Below are 16943 nucleotides of genomic sequence, written 5' to 3'. Positions count from 1 at the left end.
ACTGAGCGACTTCACTTTCACAACAGAATCATTAAGGAAAACTTGTTTCAACAAAAATACAAAATCTTTTTACTGATACAGATTGTCATGTAACATTATGTAGGGTGTCATTTGTGAACTGTTACTACTGTATAATTGACCTCACTTTTATGATTTGGAACAATTTTTGTCCTCAGAATAAGTAATTTACTTTTAAGGAGGTTTTTCCTGTTAGTAGAAAAAATACTTAACATTTTCAAATATATAGATAGAAACTTGAAAAAAACACACACAAATATACATTTTACCTAAGGAATACTGATTGAGCTGAGAAGTGAAGTGTGTGATTTCCTGTGTATCTAAATTTCCAGGCATTTAATATCACATGATAAAAAACATTGAGTTTTTTAAATAGATGAAAAGTTCTTTAAAAATTGTCATCCTATAGTTATGTTCACAAATATGAAAGCTGGACTTTTATGTCTACTTTATATGACTTGGGAAATATTTTCTTATATATTCCATGGAAAATGCAGTATCTCATTTTCTTTGGTATTTGGAAAATGAATATTATTTGCATGAAATTTTCACCGGGCACATAGGAGGTTAAAGGAATGCATATGATGGAAAAACATTAGGAAACCTAGCTCTGTTTCCTGATGAATGAAAATTATAGCCCATTGTGTAGGTTTGTTTTTTGTTTCTTTGAATTGTCTATGGTATGTCCTTCTCCTTAAAGATTGGTTATTTTGTGATTCTTCTGCTTCTAGCCAGTCGAACCATGACTTTTTTTAAATTTTTAATATATGGTACTGATTAGATTTGAGTACCACTGTGGTTCTTGTAGCTCCATGTGCAATATAGTTTCCTTTGATACTCAGGAGATAGAATAAGCTATGCTAGCATATCATATTTCTTGAAACTTAGTGAATATATTGAGTTTATGTGGCCTTCTGTGACATACCTAAGCTTCAAACTCGGGTATTTGGCAGAAGGCATCTGGGATCTGTTGCCACTCTTAACACTGTTATGGAATGTAAAGTTTTAACAACTGATTCAAATTTAAAGTAAAATTTATATAATGTTCCAGGGGAAGAAAATCTGACAAACATTGCTGCTGGTATTTATGTAACAACAAGGAAGACAAACTCTTTGCCAACACTGTGAGCCAGCTATATTTAATAGCATAACTGCAAGCAAGAATTACATATGGTGATAATCACCACATGTTTAACACTATCAATAGATTCTAGACACAATTTTAATTTTATCTCAGTGGTTTGCAATGATACACATCTAGTTGAAGTGACTATTTCTATTGACACATACTTTTTCTTCTTGTGTAGGAAAGTAACTATTTTCTAAATATACTTCTTTAAGAAATAAGTATTAAATAGTGATTTATTATTTATTAACAATAATCTGTGTGTCCATAAACTTAGATAAAGACAGTCTATGCAAAGAAAACTTTTGGTGGATTTATGTTTGAGGAAATTTTATGGTTCATTTCCACCTACAGTAAAACAAAACTTAAGGAGGCAGATGGGCTTTCCAGGTGGTTCAGTGGTAAAGAGTCCGCCTGCCAATGCAAGAGATGCAAATTTGATCCCTGGGTCAGGAAGATCCCTGGAGAAGGAAATAGCTACTCACTTCAGTATTCTTTAAAAAAAAAAAAAAAATTATTTATTTATCTGTATTTTTGTATTTTTGTCTGTGCTGAGGCTTTGATACCAAGGGATCTCCTCTAGTTGTGGCAGGCGGGGGCTGCTCTTCGTTGGCGGTGCACAGGCTTCTCATTGCAGTGGTGTCTCTTGTGGAGCACAGGCCCTAGGTGCACCGACTTCAGGAGTTGCAGCACGTAGGCTCAGTAGTTGCGGTGCCTGTGCTCTAGGAGTGCAGGCTCAGTGGCTGTGATGCATGGGCGTAGTTGTTCCATGGAATGTGGGATATTAAGATTCACTCTAAAAACAGAAAATTAAATTACTAATAATGAGGAAATACCATAGTAAATCTTCACTGCAAGATTTTCCTACTCTATATAACCAACATAGCTAATTCATTAAGAAGTAGAATACCTGCAGTGTTCACTGAACAGTTTTAGGTGCTATTGATTAAAAAAAAAAAAAAAAAAAAAGTGAAGTAGCATATAATGGCAATACTATCTTAAAATTCAATGAATCAAATACTCTCAGACTAGTTTAAGTAAATCTGTGGGCCAAACATGCAGGGAGTTTGAAATCATTATCATTTTGCATTTCTGGAATATGTTCACTGAAAGCATAACTGACCTCAAAATATAATTGGAGAACAAATACAGAAAATAGTTTTTTTTTTTTTTTTGAAGTATTCATTGCCTACCTTTCCAGCTTAATTTATGAGCCCTTTCCTCATTGGAGTTTATTCTCAAACCAAAGCAAATTAACTTCAGGTCCTTGAAGGTGTCATGCTGTTTCACACTTCTTTGCCTTTGTATATCATATCCTTTTTGACTATAAAGCCCTTAATCACCGTTGTCAACCTGATGAACTCCAACTCGTTCTTTAAGACATGGCTCAGAGTTTCTGGCTGCCCCCAGATAGACCAGATTATTGTTCTTTTCTGCCACTGCCCTTGTACATACGTGTATTCCAGTCTTTGCAGAAAAGAGAAGTTGCTTTTATTTGTTATTTCTTCTAGCCTTGAGCTGTTTGTGGACAGGAACAGAGTACTACTACACTCTGTATCCCACATATGTATCACTGGGCCTGACACACTAAAGATGCTCGGCATATGCTGAATACATAATTTCATTATAAGGCAAATACTAAACACTAAAATTTTATGCCAGTTGTCTTTTATTGACCATGAGTGCTGTGCAAATTCACAGAGGGAAAAGAAAGGTGAAGGCAATTATGTTAAGCCTAAAATTACAGAGGAGGTGAGCTTCTTGTTATTTCCTGAATACGTTAAGAATTTGAATAGGCTTAAAGGAAAACATAGTGTTTTCAAAGCAAAGGGAACAAGGTACTAATGGAGAAATATGAATATTATATTGCACATTTCAATATGATGTCTGTTACGACGTTCTTGGTAGCAAATAACAGAAAATCCAACTCAAGAAAGTATAAATTTAAAGGGAATATATTACCTCATTTAACAGTTACCACCATAGCAGTCAAGAAGTAGAGTGGAGAGAAGCTTTGAAAGAAATTTCCAACATTTAATCTGTCTTTTTTGAACTTTGTCTTTGAATTGTGGACTTAGTCCTCAGGTTGACTGTTTTATAGATGGCTAGATTTCTACCATAGTACAGGGCAACATATTCAGTTACAGTTCTACAGAGCAGAAGAAACAGGGTGGATTTTCGGTGTGAGGAAATATTTTCTCAGATTTCCTCAGCAGAATCCCCTTAATTGGCATAACTAAGTCACAGCCTTCATTAGAATTGGGAATTGAATTAACATAACTGACTAATATTTATGATTTATCCCTGTGCCACACTGAGAGGGAGCAGAAAACTGTTAAGAAGGAAAATGGAGCAAACGGCTATTGAATAGGCAACCAGCAGTTTCTGAGACATTATGTTTTGAGGAAAATAGAAAACAGATTTGTATGCATGTGGTGAGAACAGTTTAAGGAGAAATGTAGACTTAATGCAAGAGGAAATAAGAGGGCTTTGAAAGTTTTAGAAAATGTGTGTAACATATTGAGACAGAAGATTTTCTTTGGAGAGAGCTGCATTAACTCTTTTTAAGACTTGCTACAAGTTTTTCTCACCTATTGAGAAATAATATTTCTTTTCAGAAGAACATATTTATTCTTGTCATGAAGCTGTAGAGTATATGGTGAAAATGGAAAATTTTACTTTCTAAATGCATGTGTGATCCTCTGAAATATAAATTCATGTAGTAGATTTTAAACATTTGTAAACAAAATATCTCATTGCATTCACTTTAAAAATTATTATAACATGTTTTCTTTTACATTTCTTAATAATATGGAAAAGGTTACTTGTCAAAGAAATAAACTCCCTCCTTGCAGTCTCTTCCATATGTCAGTGCCTTTTATTGAATGGTACTCTAAAGAGTTACCTGTGACACTACAACCTTATAAATTTAACAAAGAAATGTTTTTACTTCAATAAACATTAAGCATAGGCAAGTGTATAGGAAAGATATCTCAGATTTTATTCACCCGAATACACATGCTATAATGATAATTTCTGCATATGCCCAGGAAATTGTCTAGTTTCTATTGTCTGTTTTAAATTAATCTATAATTTAATAGGAAAATAATCACAGATGCATTTCTCAGAAGTTTCAGTCATCATACTTACACAATGATTTCAAGATGATATCATATCTATTTATTGATCCTTTTAGCACCAAAAAATTGAAATAAACCACTTTTAGACACTGTGTTAATGTTCCTAGTTTTTACTACTCATTTTCAAATTATCATATTTTAATAAATCATTTCCTCATTTATACTTCTGTTTTAAAAACAAAGTCAATACACATAACACAGTTTTAATGTATAGGACTTAGTTTAAAAATAAACACACTGAGTCTTATATTAGGTTAGCAAGCAGGTAGATGACGTATCAATTATTAATAAGGAATTTTGAGTATAAAGGCCTGAGACTAATCGTTGTTATCTGTCAGAGCCAACATCCCCTTCCACAACCAATATTTGTCATATCTACTTTATTATCCTAAGATAAAATTCACAGATAATATCTACCCACACAATTTTAAAAAATCAATAAAAAAGAACTAATTGTGTCATAAAGGAGAAATAAACTGAATGCAATTCTAAACTAGCATTCATTTAAATATGGATATATTCTAATGGAAGAGTTGGGTGTTTGCTCTTACAAACAAAATCATGACCGCAGATACAGTTGCCAGTGTCTGTGGTGCCTAATCACTGTGAAGTCCAATATCCCTAAAAACAAACATTCAAAATGTGGTCAGAGAGAACCCTTGCTTTGGACTGAGACTCTTGTTTCAGTGCAAGGAATGATGTAATCTGGGAAAGCATAAATATCAAGTAAAAAACTTTTAGCTTGCATTTACCAGTTCATTGGGATTTAGGCTTGCTGATCTTTTTTTGCTTATAAAGAAAACATGCATGCTATTGAGCATTTTTCTTAAAAGGCATAGAAAAAGAAATACATTTAAAATGTACTTATGAGAAGATGTGGAAATTATGATCTAACTTCTTATATAGATAAAAGGTGGATATTATGCCTACATTCACATACTGTTTAAAAGAACTTGAATGAAATGAGAAATATAAACAAATGAAAATGTAGCTAAAATATGGCATTGTATGTTCAGTATGCATTCACAAAAGTAAAAATTGTTTTTATTTAATTGCTAAATCATGTTCACCTCTTTCTTCAACCCTATGGACTGTAGCCCTTCAGGCTCCTCTGTCCATGGAATTTTCCAGGCAAGAATACTGGAGTGAGTTGCCATTTCCTTCTCCAGGGAATCATTCTGACCCAAGGAACGAACCTGTCTCTTCTGCTTGGCCATTTGGACACTGATTCTTTACCACTGAGCCAGCAGGAAAGCCCTAAAAGTAAAAGTACATGGAGGGAAATAGGCCAAAATCTTAATAATGGTTAATTCTGCATTTTAGGACTACTCAACGATAATGTTTCTACATTTTCCCTCTACTTCTGTATGATTTAAAAAATATCACAACAGATGATCAATATATAAAAAACTTAAACATTAGATGAAGTGAGAGAATTGAGATAAATTTTTGTCCAGTTATTTACTTCTTATATTTTTAATCCCCACACATCACCAGATTTCCCTTATCCTACATAGGCACTAGCCTGCATTTCTTCTATGATTCTTTCTTCTTCTTTCATCTGTTAAATTTGGGTATTCCCTGATGTTCTTTCCTTAGTCTCTCAGTTCTATCCCTTTCTTTTTCTCCATATTAGTATTAACCCACCCCTATATATTCTCTGGGCTCTAAAACAGTTTATAGATTACTACTTGATAACTTCCTCTGGGTATCAAGGTGGCACGTGAGACATATTACACCTTGTTTTAAACTCATCTTGCATTCCTGCACACTAGCATATAAAGAAAGCTGAGCACAGAAGAATTGATGCTTTTGAACTGTGGTGTTGGAGAATGCTCTTTTTTAAAAATTATTTTTTATTTTAATTGGAGGCTATTTACTTTACAATATTGTAGTGGTTCTTGCCATACATTGAAATGAATCAGCCTTGGGTGTACACGTGTCCACCATCCTGGACTTCTTTCCCACCTCCCTCCCCATCCCATCCTTCAGGGTCATCCCAGTGCACCGACTTTGAGTGCCCTGTTTCAAGCATTGAACTTGGACTGGCGGTCTGTTTCACATATGGTAATGTATATGTTTCAGTGTTATTCTCTCAATCATCCCACCCTCATCAAAAAGTCTGTTCTTTACATTTATGTCTCTTTTGCTGTCTTGCATATAGGATCATCGTTCAGTTCAGTTCAGTTCAGTCACTCAGTCGTGTCCGACTCTTTGCGTCCCCATGAATCGCAGCACGCCAGGCCTCCCTGTCCATCACCAACTCCTGGAGTTCACTCAGACTCACGTCCATCGAGTCAGTGATGCCATCCAGCCATCTCATCCTCTGTCGTCCCCTTTGCCTCCTGCCCCCAATCCCTCCCAGCATCAGAGTCTTTTCCAATGAGTCAACTGTTCGCATGAGGTGGCCAAAGTACTGGAGTTCCAGCTTTAGCGTCATTCCTTCCAAAGAAATCCCAGGGCTGATCTCCTTCAGAATGGACTGGTTGGATCTCCTTGCAGTCCTAGGAACTCTCAAGAGTCTTCTCCAACACCACAGTTCAAAAGCATCAATTCTTCGGCACTCAGCCTTCTTCACAGTCCAACTCTCACATCCATACATGACCACAGGAAAAACCATAGCCTTGACTAGACAGACAGACCTTTGTTGGCAAAGTAATGTCTCTGCTTTTGAATATGCTGTCTAGGTTGGTCATAACTTTCATTCCAAGGAGTAAGCGTCTTTTAATTTCATGGCTGCAGTCACCATTTGCAGTGATTTTGGAGCCCCGAAAAATAAAGTCTGACACTGTTTCCACTGTTTCTCCATCTATTTCCCATGAAGTGATAGGACCGGATGCCATGATCTTCGTTATCATCTTTCTAAATTCCATATAAATGTATTAATATACTGTATTGGTGTTTTTCTTTCTGACTTACCTCACTCTGTATAATAGGCTCCAGTTTCATCCACCTCGTTAGAAGTGATTCAAATGCATTCTTTTTAATAGCTGATTAATACTCCATTGTGTATATGTACCACAGCTTTCTTATCCATTCATCTGCCAATGGACACTCTTGACCATCCCTGGGACTGTAAGGAGGTCAAACCAGTCCTAAAGGAAATCAGTCCTGAATATTCATTGGAAGGACTGATGCGGAAGCTGAAATTCCAACACTTTGGCCACCTGATATGAAGAACTGAGTCATTGGAAAGGCCCTCATGCTGGGAAAGATTGAAGGCAGGAAGAGAACGGGACGACAGAGGATGAGATGGTTGGATGGCATCACCGATTTGATGGGCATTAGTTTGAGCAAGCTCCAGGAGCTGGCATTGGACAAGGAAGCCTGGTGTGCTGCAGTCCATGGGGTCACAAAAAGTCAGACACAACTGAGCGACTGAACTGAACTGAACTGAGCATATTTCCCAATTACTATCACTCTACATACTTATTTTCAAACTAATGGATAGCATTGGTTATTTCTTAACAATTTTTTTCTGCAATAGTGGCCCAGAATTTCTGTCAGAGGAACTTAAGGGTAAGAGGAAAAGCTGTGATTACACAGTAGATTACACTTTAGCAGATATGGATGCTTTGGGGGAATGTGAGTGGTTAAATTCCTACCCATAATCTGCCTTTGCCCTTTTTTCTATTCCTAGAATGAGCACCACACTAGACCCTTCATACTTCATTGCTGTATTCCTGCAGTGATCCTTTATCTAGAGTTGAGAGCTCTTAAAATGAGGTCCCTGACATCATATGTTAGGCTGTTTTGGTTTTACTCTGTTAAGGGTTTATTGCACTCCTTTAGTGGCATTATTCGCTTGTCCAAAGGAAAAAAAAAAATTGCCTACAATTTCTCTGCTTACCAGTGAAATAGAGATCTTTATCTTGTTATTCAGAGCACTTCAAAACCTTATTGAGGTCTTATATTTTTCTGCTTCCCCACCAGCAGCTTATCCACAGGTGCTAGACTTGATCCTTAATTAAGTTGTTATTACCCATATATACTTGTTTTATTTTCTGTTATGCAACATCCTATTTTCCTGCTCTATCTGTAAAACAATCTCTTCAAGAGCTGCTTTCCATATGCAACAATCTTTGACTTTTCTATCACCATCACAGTTGGTCTGTATGCTACTGTAAGTCTTCTCTCTGATCTGCATTGTGGTTATTTATGTTCATGTATTAGAATTTCTGTTTGACTCCAGCTAATTTAAGGGCAGGTCCCTGAATGATTATTTTTAATGTTTCCAAAGCATAGATCATTGCCTTATACATAAATAGGTCTCACTAAAAATGCATTGAGTGAATCCATAAGTAAATATAGATGATAATATTTCTGTTTTCCAATCCACTGTTAATTTTTTCAAATGATTTTACTTTTATATGATATAGTTCTCATACATTTGACTTTTCCTGTTAAATTTACCCCTATGGTTTTTATATATTTCTGTTTTTATTTTCTTCTACTTCTAGGTTTTCCTATGTGTTTACCCTTCTTTATTAGCTCTTTCAAACAATTCTGATTTTCTAGTGCTAAAAGTCTGTTTTGAATTTCAAGGAATAGGAAAAAAATTCTAATTTTTAGGTAACATTGCATTAAAGAGCTGTAGAAGTTGGTAAAATCTTACCTTTTCTGTTTTATTTCCTTTTATTAACCACACTTTCAAAATATTTTATCAATTCAATACCCAAATTCTACTTACTGTAACAGATAACCACATATTTTTTCTAAGATGTTGTTTATCAGGTCAATATACATTTCTTTATTTATTAATCAAAATATGATTATAATTGTAGTAGTTTACTCTTCATTTTCACATTATATCAGCTCTGCTGCTGCTAAGTCACGTCAGTGTGTCTGATTCTGTGTGACCCCATAAATGGCAGCCCACCAGGCTCATATCAATGGGGTTCTCCAGGCAAGAACACTGGAGTGGGTTGCCATTTCCTTCTCCAGTGCATGAAAGTGAAAAGTGAAAGTGAAGTTGCTCAGTCATGTCTGACTCTTTGCGACCCCATAGACTGTAGCCTACCAGGCCTCTCCGTCCATCATATTTCCCAGGCAAGAGTACTGGAGTGGGTTGCTGTTCAGTTCAATTCAACCGCTCAGTTGTGTCTGACTTTTTGTGAACCCATGGGCTGCAGCACACTAGGCTTCCCTGTCCATCACCAACTCCCAGAGCTTGCTCAAATTCATGTCCCTCGAATTGTTGATGCCATCCAACCGTCTCATCCTCTGTTGTCCCCTTCTCTTCCTGCATTCAGTCTTTCCTACTAATTTTCCCATGAGTCAGCTCTTTGCATCATGTGGCCAAAATATTGGCGCTTCAGTTTCGGCATCATTCCTTCCAATCAATATTCAGGGTTGATTTCCTTTATGATTGACTGGTTTGATCTCCTTGCAGTCCAAGGGATGCTCAAGACCCTTCTCCAACACTGCAATTTCACCTTTTTCTCAAGTACAATTTCAAAGAATCAGTTCTCCGGCTCTCAACTTTCTTTATAGTCCAACTCTCACATCCATACATAACTACTGTTAAAACCATAGCTCTGACTATATGGACCTTTGTTGGCAAAGTAATGTCTCTGCTTTTTAATACGCTGCCTAGCTTTATCATAGCTTTTCTTCCAAGGAGCAAGCTAGGAAAGGTTTATTGCTGAGTACATTTTATACCCAGGATCCTGCATATAAAAAGCTCATTTTGTATATGATTGTCATTAAATAAAAGATTACGACTTAGACTTTGAGTACAGCTTAGTATTATGAATTTCTTTTTCATTTGTAAAAATGTGAAATCATCATAATAACACTAATTCATATTTTTGTTCTAGTACCTTTTAGAAGATTTTCTAATGATGATCAATGGTACATTAGTTTCTTAATTAAAAGAAAATGTGTTAAGTGGAAGGAAAATATTTTTATTAATTTGGAATATTATTATAGTAATGAATAATATAAGTATGGCTCATATTTATTGTAATACATGAAAATATTTGATATATTTATATTAAAATCTTATAATGTCTCTAAGTTTGTTAATCGTCATTTGAATATCTTGGTTCTCACAATGTCCCTGTGAATTAAATAGAAAAAGTATTCTTTTCCCTTTGTTGATAGGGAAGGAAATTAAGGTCAGAAGTTTTAAGAAATCTTCCCAGTGTCAAAATGGTCAGAAAAAAGATCGAGATACAAATTTTTATCTCAGTTACCTTCCATTTACTCTTTTTGTCTTTAAAAAAGTAACTCTTTTAGTTACTTTCAAACAGTTTTGACTCTGTCGATAACAGTGAATATGTAATATGAAAATGTTTGTTAACTGGTTTCACAGTTTTAATTGGTTTCACTAAGGGCCTATATGTCAAATGATAAATCATAATAAACTTACTAGCTTCCTATGTACCTGTCAAAATATGCAAAGGTAAATAAGGAGCAAAATATAAAGGTTTAACAATATCCTTATAAATATATGGACACTGATAATAAATTTTTAATCTGTATTTGAAGTTTACATATAAGAGATTTCAGAGACCAGAAAATAGAGAGGTGATTCAGAGGGTTTTTTTTTTTTTTAATATTTATTTTTTAATTAAAGGGAGAGCTAATAGAAGTGTTTGTATATCAGGAGAAGCAATGTGCTATTTCATTCAGAAAAATACACATGTGTGAATTTGAATGAAGTCATTGTGGAATGAATATATGTGAGAGCTATTTTGATGAGATCCCATATAAGGAGTCTAATAAGAATTTGAGGTTTTAATACTGCTCCAATTAAATAATGGTGAGCTCAGTTGGTAAAGAATCCACCTGCAATGCAGGAGACCACAGTTCAATTCCTGGGTGAAGAAGATCCCCTGGAGAAGAGATAGGCTACCCACTCCAGTATTACTGGGCTTCCCTTGTGGCTCAGCTGGTAAAGAATCTGCCTGCAATGCGAGATACCTGGGTTCAATCACTGGGTTTGAAGGATGCCCCGGAGAAGGGAAATGCTACCCTCTCCAGTATTCTGGCCTAGAGAATTCCATGGACTGTATAGTCCATGGAGTCGCAAAGAGTCAGACATGACTGAGAGAATCTCACTTTCACTTTCACAGTAATAATACTAATTGCAGAAACTCTGAAATACTTACCATGGGTCAGATATAGTTTCCCAATGCTTTACTTACAAAACTTACATAATCTCCATGAGAACATTGTGGTAATGGTTTTATTTTTTTTTCCTTGTTTCATTCATGAAGAAAATTGAGGCCTATAGAGGTTAAGTTAACTGCTCAGGATAACACAGCTCTTCAGTTCATTTGCTCAGTTGTGTCTGACTCTGAGACCTCATGGACTGCAGCACGCCAGGCCTCCCTGTTATCACAAACTCCCGGAGCCTGCTCAAACTCATGTTCATTGAGTTGGTGATGCCATCAACCATCTCATCCTCTATCATCCCCTTCTCCTCCTGCCTTCAATCTTTCCCAGCATCAGGGTCTTTTCAAGTGAGTCATTTCTTTGCATCAGATGGCTAAAGTATTGCAGTCTTAGCTTCAGCATCAGTCCTTCCAATGAATATTCAGAACCTATTCCCTTTAGGATTGATTGATTTTATCTCCTTATAGTCCAAGGGACTCTCAAGAGTGTTCTCCAACACCACAATTCAAAGTATCAATTATTCAGCGCTCATCTTTCGTTATAATCCAACTCTCACATCCCTACATGACTACTGCAAAAACCATATTTTAACTAGACAGACCTTTATTGGCAAAGTAATGTCTCTGCTTTTTAATATGCATTTAGGTTGGTCATAGCTTTTCTTCAAAGGAACAAGTATCTTCTAATTTCATGGCTGCAGTCACCATCTGCAGTGATTTTGGAGCCAAGAAAAGAAAGTCTGTCACTGATTCCATTGTTTCCCTATCTGTTTGCCATGAGGTGATGGGACTGAATGACATTCATCTTCATTTTTTGAATGTTGAGTTTGAAGCCAGCTTTTTCACTCTCCTCTTTTACTTTCATCAAGAGGCTCTTTAGTTCTTCTTAACTGTGTGCCATAAGGGTGTTGTTATCAGTATATCTGAGGTTATTGATATCTTTCCTTGAAATCATGATTCTAGCTTGTGCTTCATCCAGTCCTACATTTCGCATGATGTACTCAGCATATAAGTTAAATAAGCAGGGTGATGATATACAGCCCTGATGTACTCCTTTCCTGACTTGGAATCAGTCTGTTGTTCCATGCCTGGTTTTAACTATTGCTTCTTGACCTGCATACAGATTTCTCAGGAGGCAGATGAGATGGTCAGGCATTCCCATCTCTTGAAGAATTTTCCAGAGTTTGTTGTAATCTACACAGTCAAATGCTTTGGTGTAATCAATAAAGTGAAAGTAGATGCTTTTCTGGAATTCTCTTTTTCAATGATCCAGCAGATGTTGGCAATTTGACCTCATTTTCTCTCCATTTTCTACATTTTGCTTGAACATCTGGGAATTCATGGTTAATGTACTGTTGAAGCATGGCTTGGAGAATTTTGAGCATTACTTTGCTAGCGTGTGAGATGAGTGCAATTGTGAGATAGTTTGATCATTCTTTGGCATTGCCCTTCTTTGGGATTGGAATGAAAGCTGACCTTTTCCAGTCCTGTGGCCCCTGTTGAGTTTTCCAAATTTGCTGGCATGTTGAGTGCATCACTTTCACAGCATCATCTTTTAGGATTTGAAATAGCTTAACTGGAAGAGTTGACTCATTGGAAAAGACTCTGATGCTGGGTGGGATTGAGGGCAGGAGGAGAAGGGGACGGCAGAGGATGAGATGGCTGGATGGCATCACTGACTCGATGGGCGTGAGTCTGAGTGAACTCCGGAAGTTGGTGATGGACAGGGAGGCCTGGCATGCTGCAATTCATGGGATCGCAAAGAGTTGGACACGACTGAGCGACTGAACTGAACTGAACTGGAATTCCATCACCTCTGCTAGCTGTGTTCATTGTGATGCTTCCTAAGGCCCACTTGACTTCACATTCCAGCATGTCTGACTCTAGGTGAGCGATCACACCATCGTGGTTATCTGGGTCATAAAGATCTTTTTTGTATAGTTCTGTATATTCTTGCCACCACTTCTTAATATCTCTGCTTCTGTTAGGTCCATACCTGTCCTTTATTGTGCCCTTATTTGCATGAAATGTTCCCTTTGTATCTCTAATTTTCTTGAAGAGATCTCTAGTCCTTCCCATTCTGTTGTTTTCTTCTATTTAACACAGTTGTGGTAAAATTTAAATTCAGACTTTGTGCTCCTTCCCACTATGCTAAATAGAGAGAAGGAAGATCAGAGAGGAGTGTGATTCATTACAGCACTTGGATTGAGGAGAGGCCAAGCACTATGTGTACATTGTTTCTCATTCTCATAGTGGTCTTCAGGCTAATGAACCCTCCTGCTGTAAAAGAGCAGAACAAGCTACCTCTCTTGAACAGGCTGTAAAATAAATAGGAGTCAGAATTCTAATTCAGACTCAGTTAGCAAGTGATTCAAAAGACAATACTTTTTCAGACATAAACCTAAAAAAAAATTACAATTATAGATGAGTCTTCTCTGGACCACTTATTTACTCTTAAATTTAAAATCTTGAGTTTTTATACACAGAGTACAATATTAGGCACTGATGTTAATGTAATAAAAAGGACTTTGAGGACTCGGGCTACAGATGAGCAAACAATATATTGCAATATGGCAGGAGCAGGTGAAAGGAACAGCTAATATTCATAGCTCTGTTGCAGCATTTCCCACAGTCTAATGTTTATTTCAGGTGCTGTATGTAATTCTCTCCCTAGTACTCTTTGATCTCCTTTAGGGCCACAGTGTATACTTTTTTCTTTGCCAGTAATAAATGTGGTATTCTATACAAAGTAACTGCTCTATAAATATTAGTGAAGTGAATTCAATTCAGTGCAAGCTGTAGTTTTAAAAGGCTTTGCAGGTATGTCTGTTACCCATGGCTGCGTATAGCAAGGAATTTTGCAACAGAAAATAGAAAGGAGGAATCTTACTGTTCTTGAGAATCATTCTTCCTTCTGACCAGAGCCAACTTCATGGGCATTTGACCTGTGCAGTCACAATGCCCCATACTCAGAAGGGCCCACTGTCTTGAGATTCATAATAATTTTGTACTAGGAGTCCCACCATTTTGTTCTGCCCTGAGCTTCATAAAATATGCCCCCTGTCCTGCTCCTGATACTTCTTGTTTGCTTAAAACTGTGCGGATGTTGTGAGGAGCCTTTTTGGAGGACGGGCTCACAGAGCAGATGGTAAGAGAATATTGAAACTTTGATTCAGATGCAACTACCTTATCTCTTTCAGAAGTCTTCCCCTACCATGCCCTTATACACATATACCATATTGGTGTCTGTACCTCTCCTGTATGCATCCACCACTCAGGTTGCCTCACTGTGTGTGTGTGTGTCCTCATCTGTACACTGGTACTGCCAATGATGGGGTGTCTCAGAGGGTAATAATTACTGTTGAGTTACTGGCAGATGTGCTTGCAGGATACTGGGGATACACTTATTTAGAACCTAGTATATGACCTGTTAAGGAATTGCTCCTGTGTTCTTGACTTCACAGTTGTGATCCTGAAGAGCAAGCCTGAGGTTTTCCTTATATATCAAGTGACTTAAAGAAGAAATAAAAAGAAACGTGAATCTTGAGAGAGAATGATGACTTTGTCAGAAGGATGCAGCTTGTGATAAAAGGTCACTGAAGTGTAATGAAATGCAGAAAATGGGAGAAATACAACACAAATATAATAAACAGAAGCTTTAGAAAGGAACAGCTCTTGATTAGAGTGGCAAGTGCACCTTTTATGTAATAACTGTACATTGAGGCAACCCAGAGGAGTCACGGATGACAAAAAGTGAGGAGCCAAAAGAGAAGCAGCAGTGGGAAAGTCAAGAAAGCACTGTGCAGAAGAGAAGGAAGACATGATAGCAAGACCTTGAATTCAGCTATGTTTTTCCATGTAAAGCATTTATCATATTTTTAAAATTATTCACTTAGATAGGTAAATCAGTGTTTATTAGTATGTACTCTCAGTATGAAAGCTTAGTATCCTGTGCACAAAAGAAATATATGATAGAGTTACTAGTCTCTTGAGTGGGGAATCAATAAAAATGAATCAACACAAAAACAACTATTAAATTTTTCATTGATGGATTCATTATTATTAATAACTGATTCTAAATATTAAATTTAATATTTTAATCTTAAAACTGATTATATCTGTTCATAAATACCAGTTTAAGTCACTGAGCCCGGGTGTGATTCCCTGGGTCAGGAAGATCCCCTGGAGAATGGCAACCCATTCCAGTACTCTTGCCTGGAAAACTCCGTGGGCTACAACTCATGGGGTTGCAAAGAGTTGGACATGACTGAGTGACTTCACTTTCACTTTAAGTACTGAAGATTTTTAAAAATGTCAAATATCATGTGAAAAATTATGAAGTAATCTGGACCCACCTTGAAATTTGTCACATTAAGTATTTACTTACGTGATAGTAGTACATTTATGAGAGGGAATGGCAGTTATGTTTAACATAGAAGGTCTTTTGTTTTAAATGTGTAGTTTCAATGAGAGTAATATCAAACTCCATGTAATTTCTGCACTGGATCTACCAGCATTATATTAACAACTGTATTATAACATAATACACCAACTTTTATCAGTCACTACAGAAAACACTTATTAATAATACTTAACGTAGCACTTCTTGAGACCTGGAAGAGACTTGATATTAGTTCACCTTACATAAATATGACTTCATGTAGATCAACTCATTAATCATCATTTACATTAATTCTGTAAGATAAGTGCTGTCATTGTCTCCATTGTTTAGATGAAGAAGTAGGCATTAGAGTGCTGATGCGGCTTGCCTGGAGTCTCATTACTACTAAGTGAGGGAGCCAAGGTTTAGTCCAGATTCTGTACTTTTTGACAGCCCTGTTTGGCTCAGCAGTAAAGAATCCACCTGCCAATGCAGGAGATACAGTTCAGTCCCTGGGTTGGGAAGATCCCCTGGAGGAAGGCATGGCAATCCAGTATTCTTGTCTGGCAAATCCTATGGCCAGAGTAGCATGGAAGGCTACAGTGCATAGGTTCACAAAAGACTTGGCCATGACTTAATGACTAAACAGTAACAACTGTGTTTTAAACCACTTATCTATATATCATTTCTAAAGAAAAGATTATTTAGCATTAAAAAGTGAAATGAGCTGTCAACTGAGGATTTGTGTTATCTTTAGAACACACTGTCAATTTTAGAATAAAGTATTTAAGTCTATTTTAATTACATTTCAGATAAAGAATAAAGCTATAAACAACACAAATGCAAATATGCATGCTAAAGACATTTAGTATATAACTTTACTTTTTGTATTACATGAGTATTTAAATTTTAAATCTGAATTTTTGGATATGGGCAGAAACTAAGTTCAAAAATCATGAAAGTATCTAGGCCAGTCTTGACATTTATTGCATTAAGTATTAGCTTACATGATTGGCTTCTAGGTGCTTGTTTGTGATAATGATTAAATGTGTTTTTCAATGAAGTTTCCCTATCGATCTATACCCTGAATGGATGGACATTCACAAAAAAGAACATGAAACATACCTCTTTTAATATACTGATTTTTTGAGCAATCC

The 16943-nt window shown here is 36.4% G+C and overlaps 1 protein-coding gene across 1 annotated transcript in view; it reads left to right on the top strand.

Moving 5' to 3' along the window:
* CNTN5 (contactin 5) overlaps window positions 1-16943 on the top strand; it is a 1678169-nt gene that overhangs the window by 74818 nt on the left and 1586408 nt on the right. The window lies entirely within an intron of this gene.

This window comes from Bos grunniens, chromosome 15, assembly GCF_055505025.1.
Source record: "Bos grunniens cultivar Pamir isolate PY7600 chromosome 15, Bosgru_T2T1.0, whole genome shotgun sequence".
Lineage (NCBI taxonomy): Eukaryota > Metazoa > Chordata > Mammalia > Artiodactyla > Bovidae > Bos > Bos grunniens.
The sequence above is the reverse complement of the archived record's forward strand: the minus strand, read 5'-3'. Positions and strand labels throughout refer to the sequence as shown.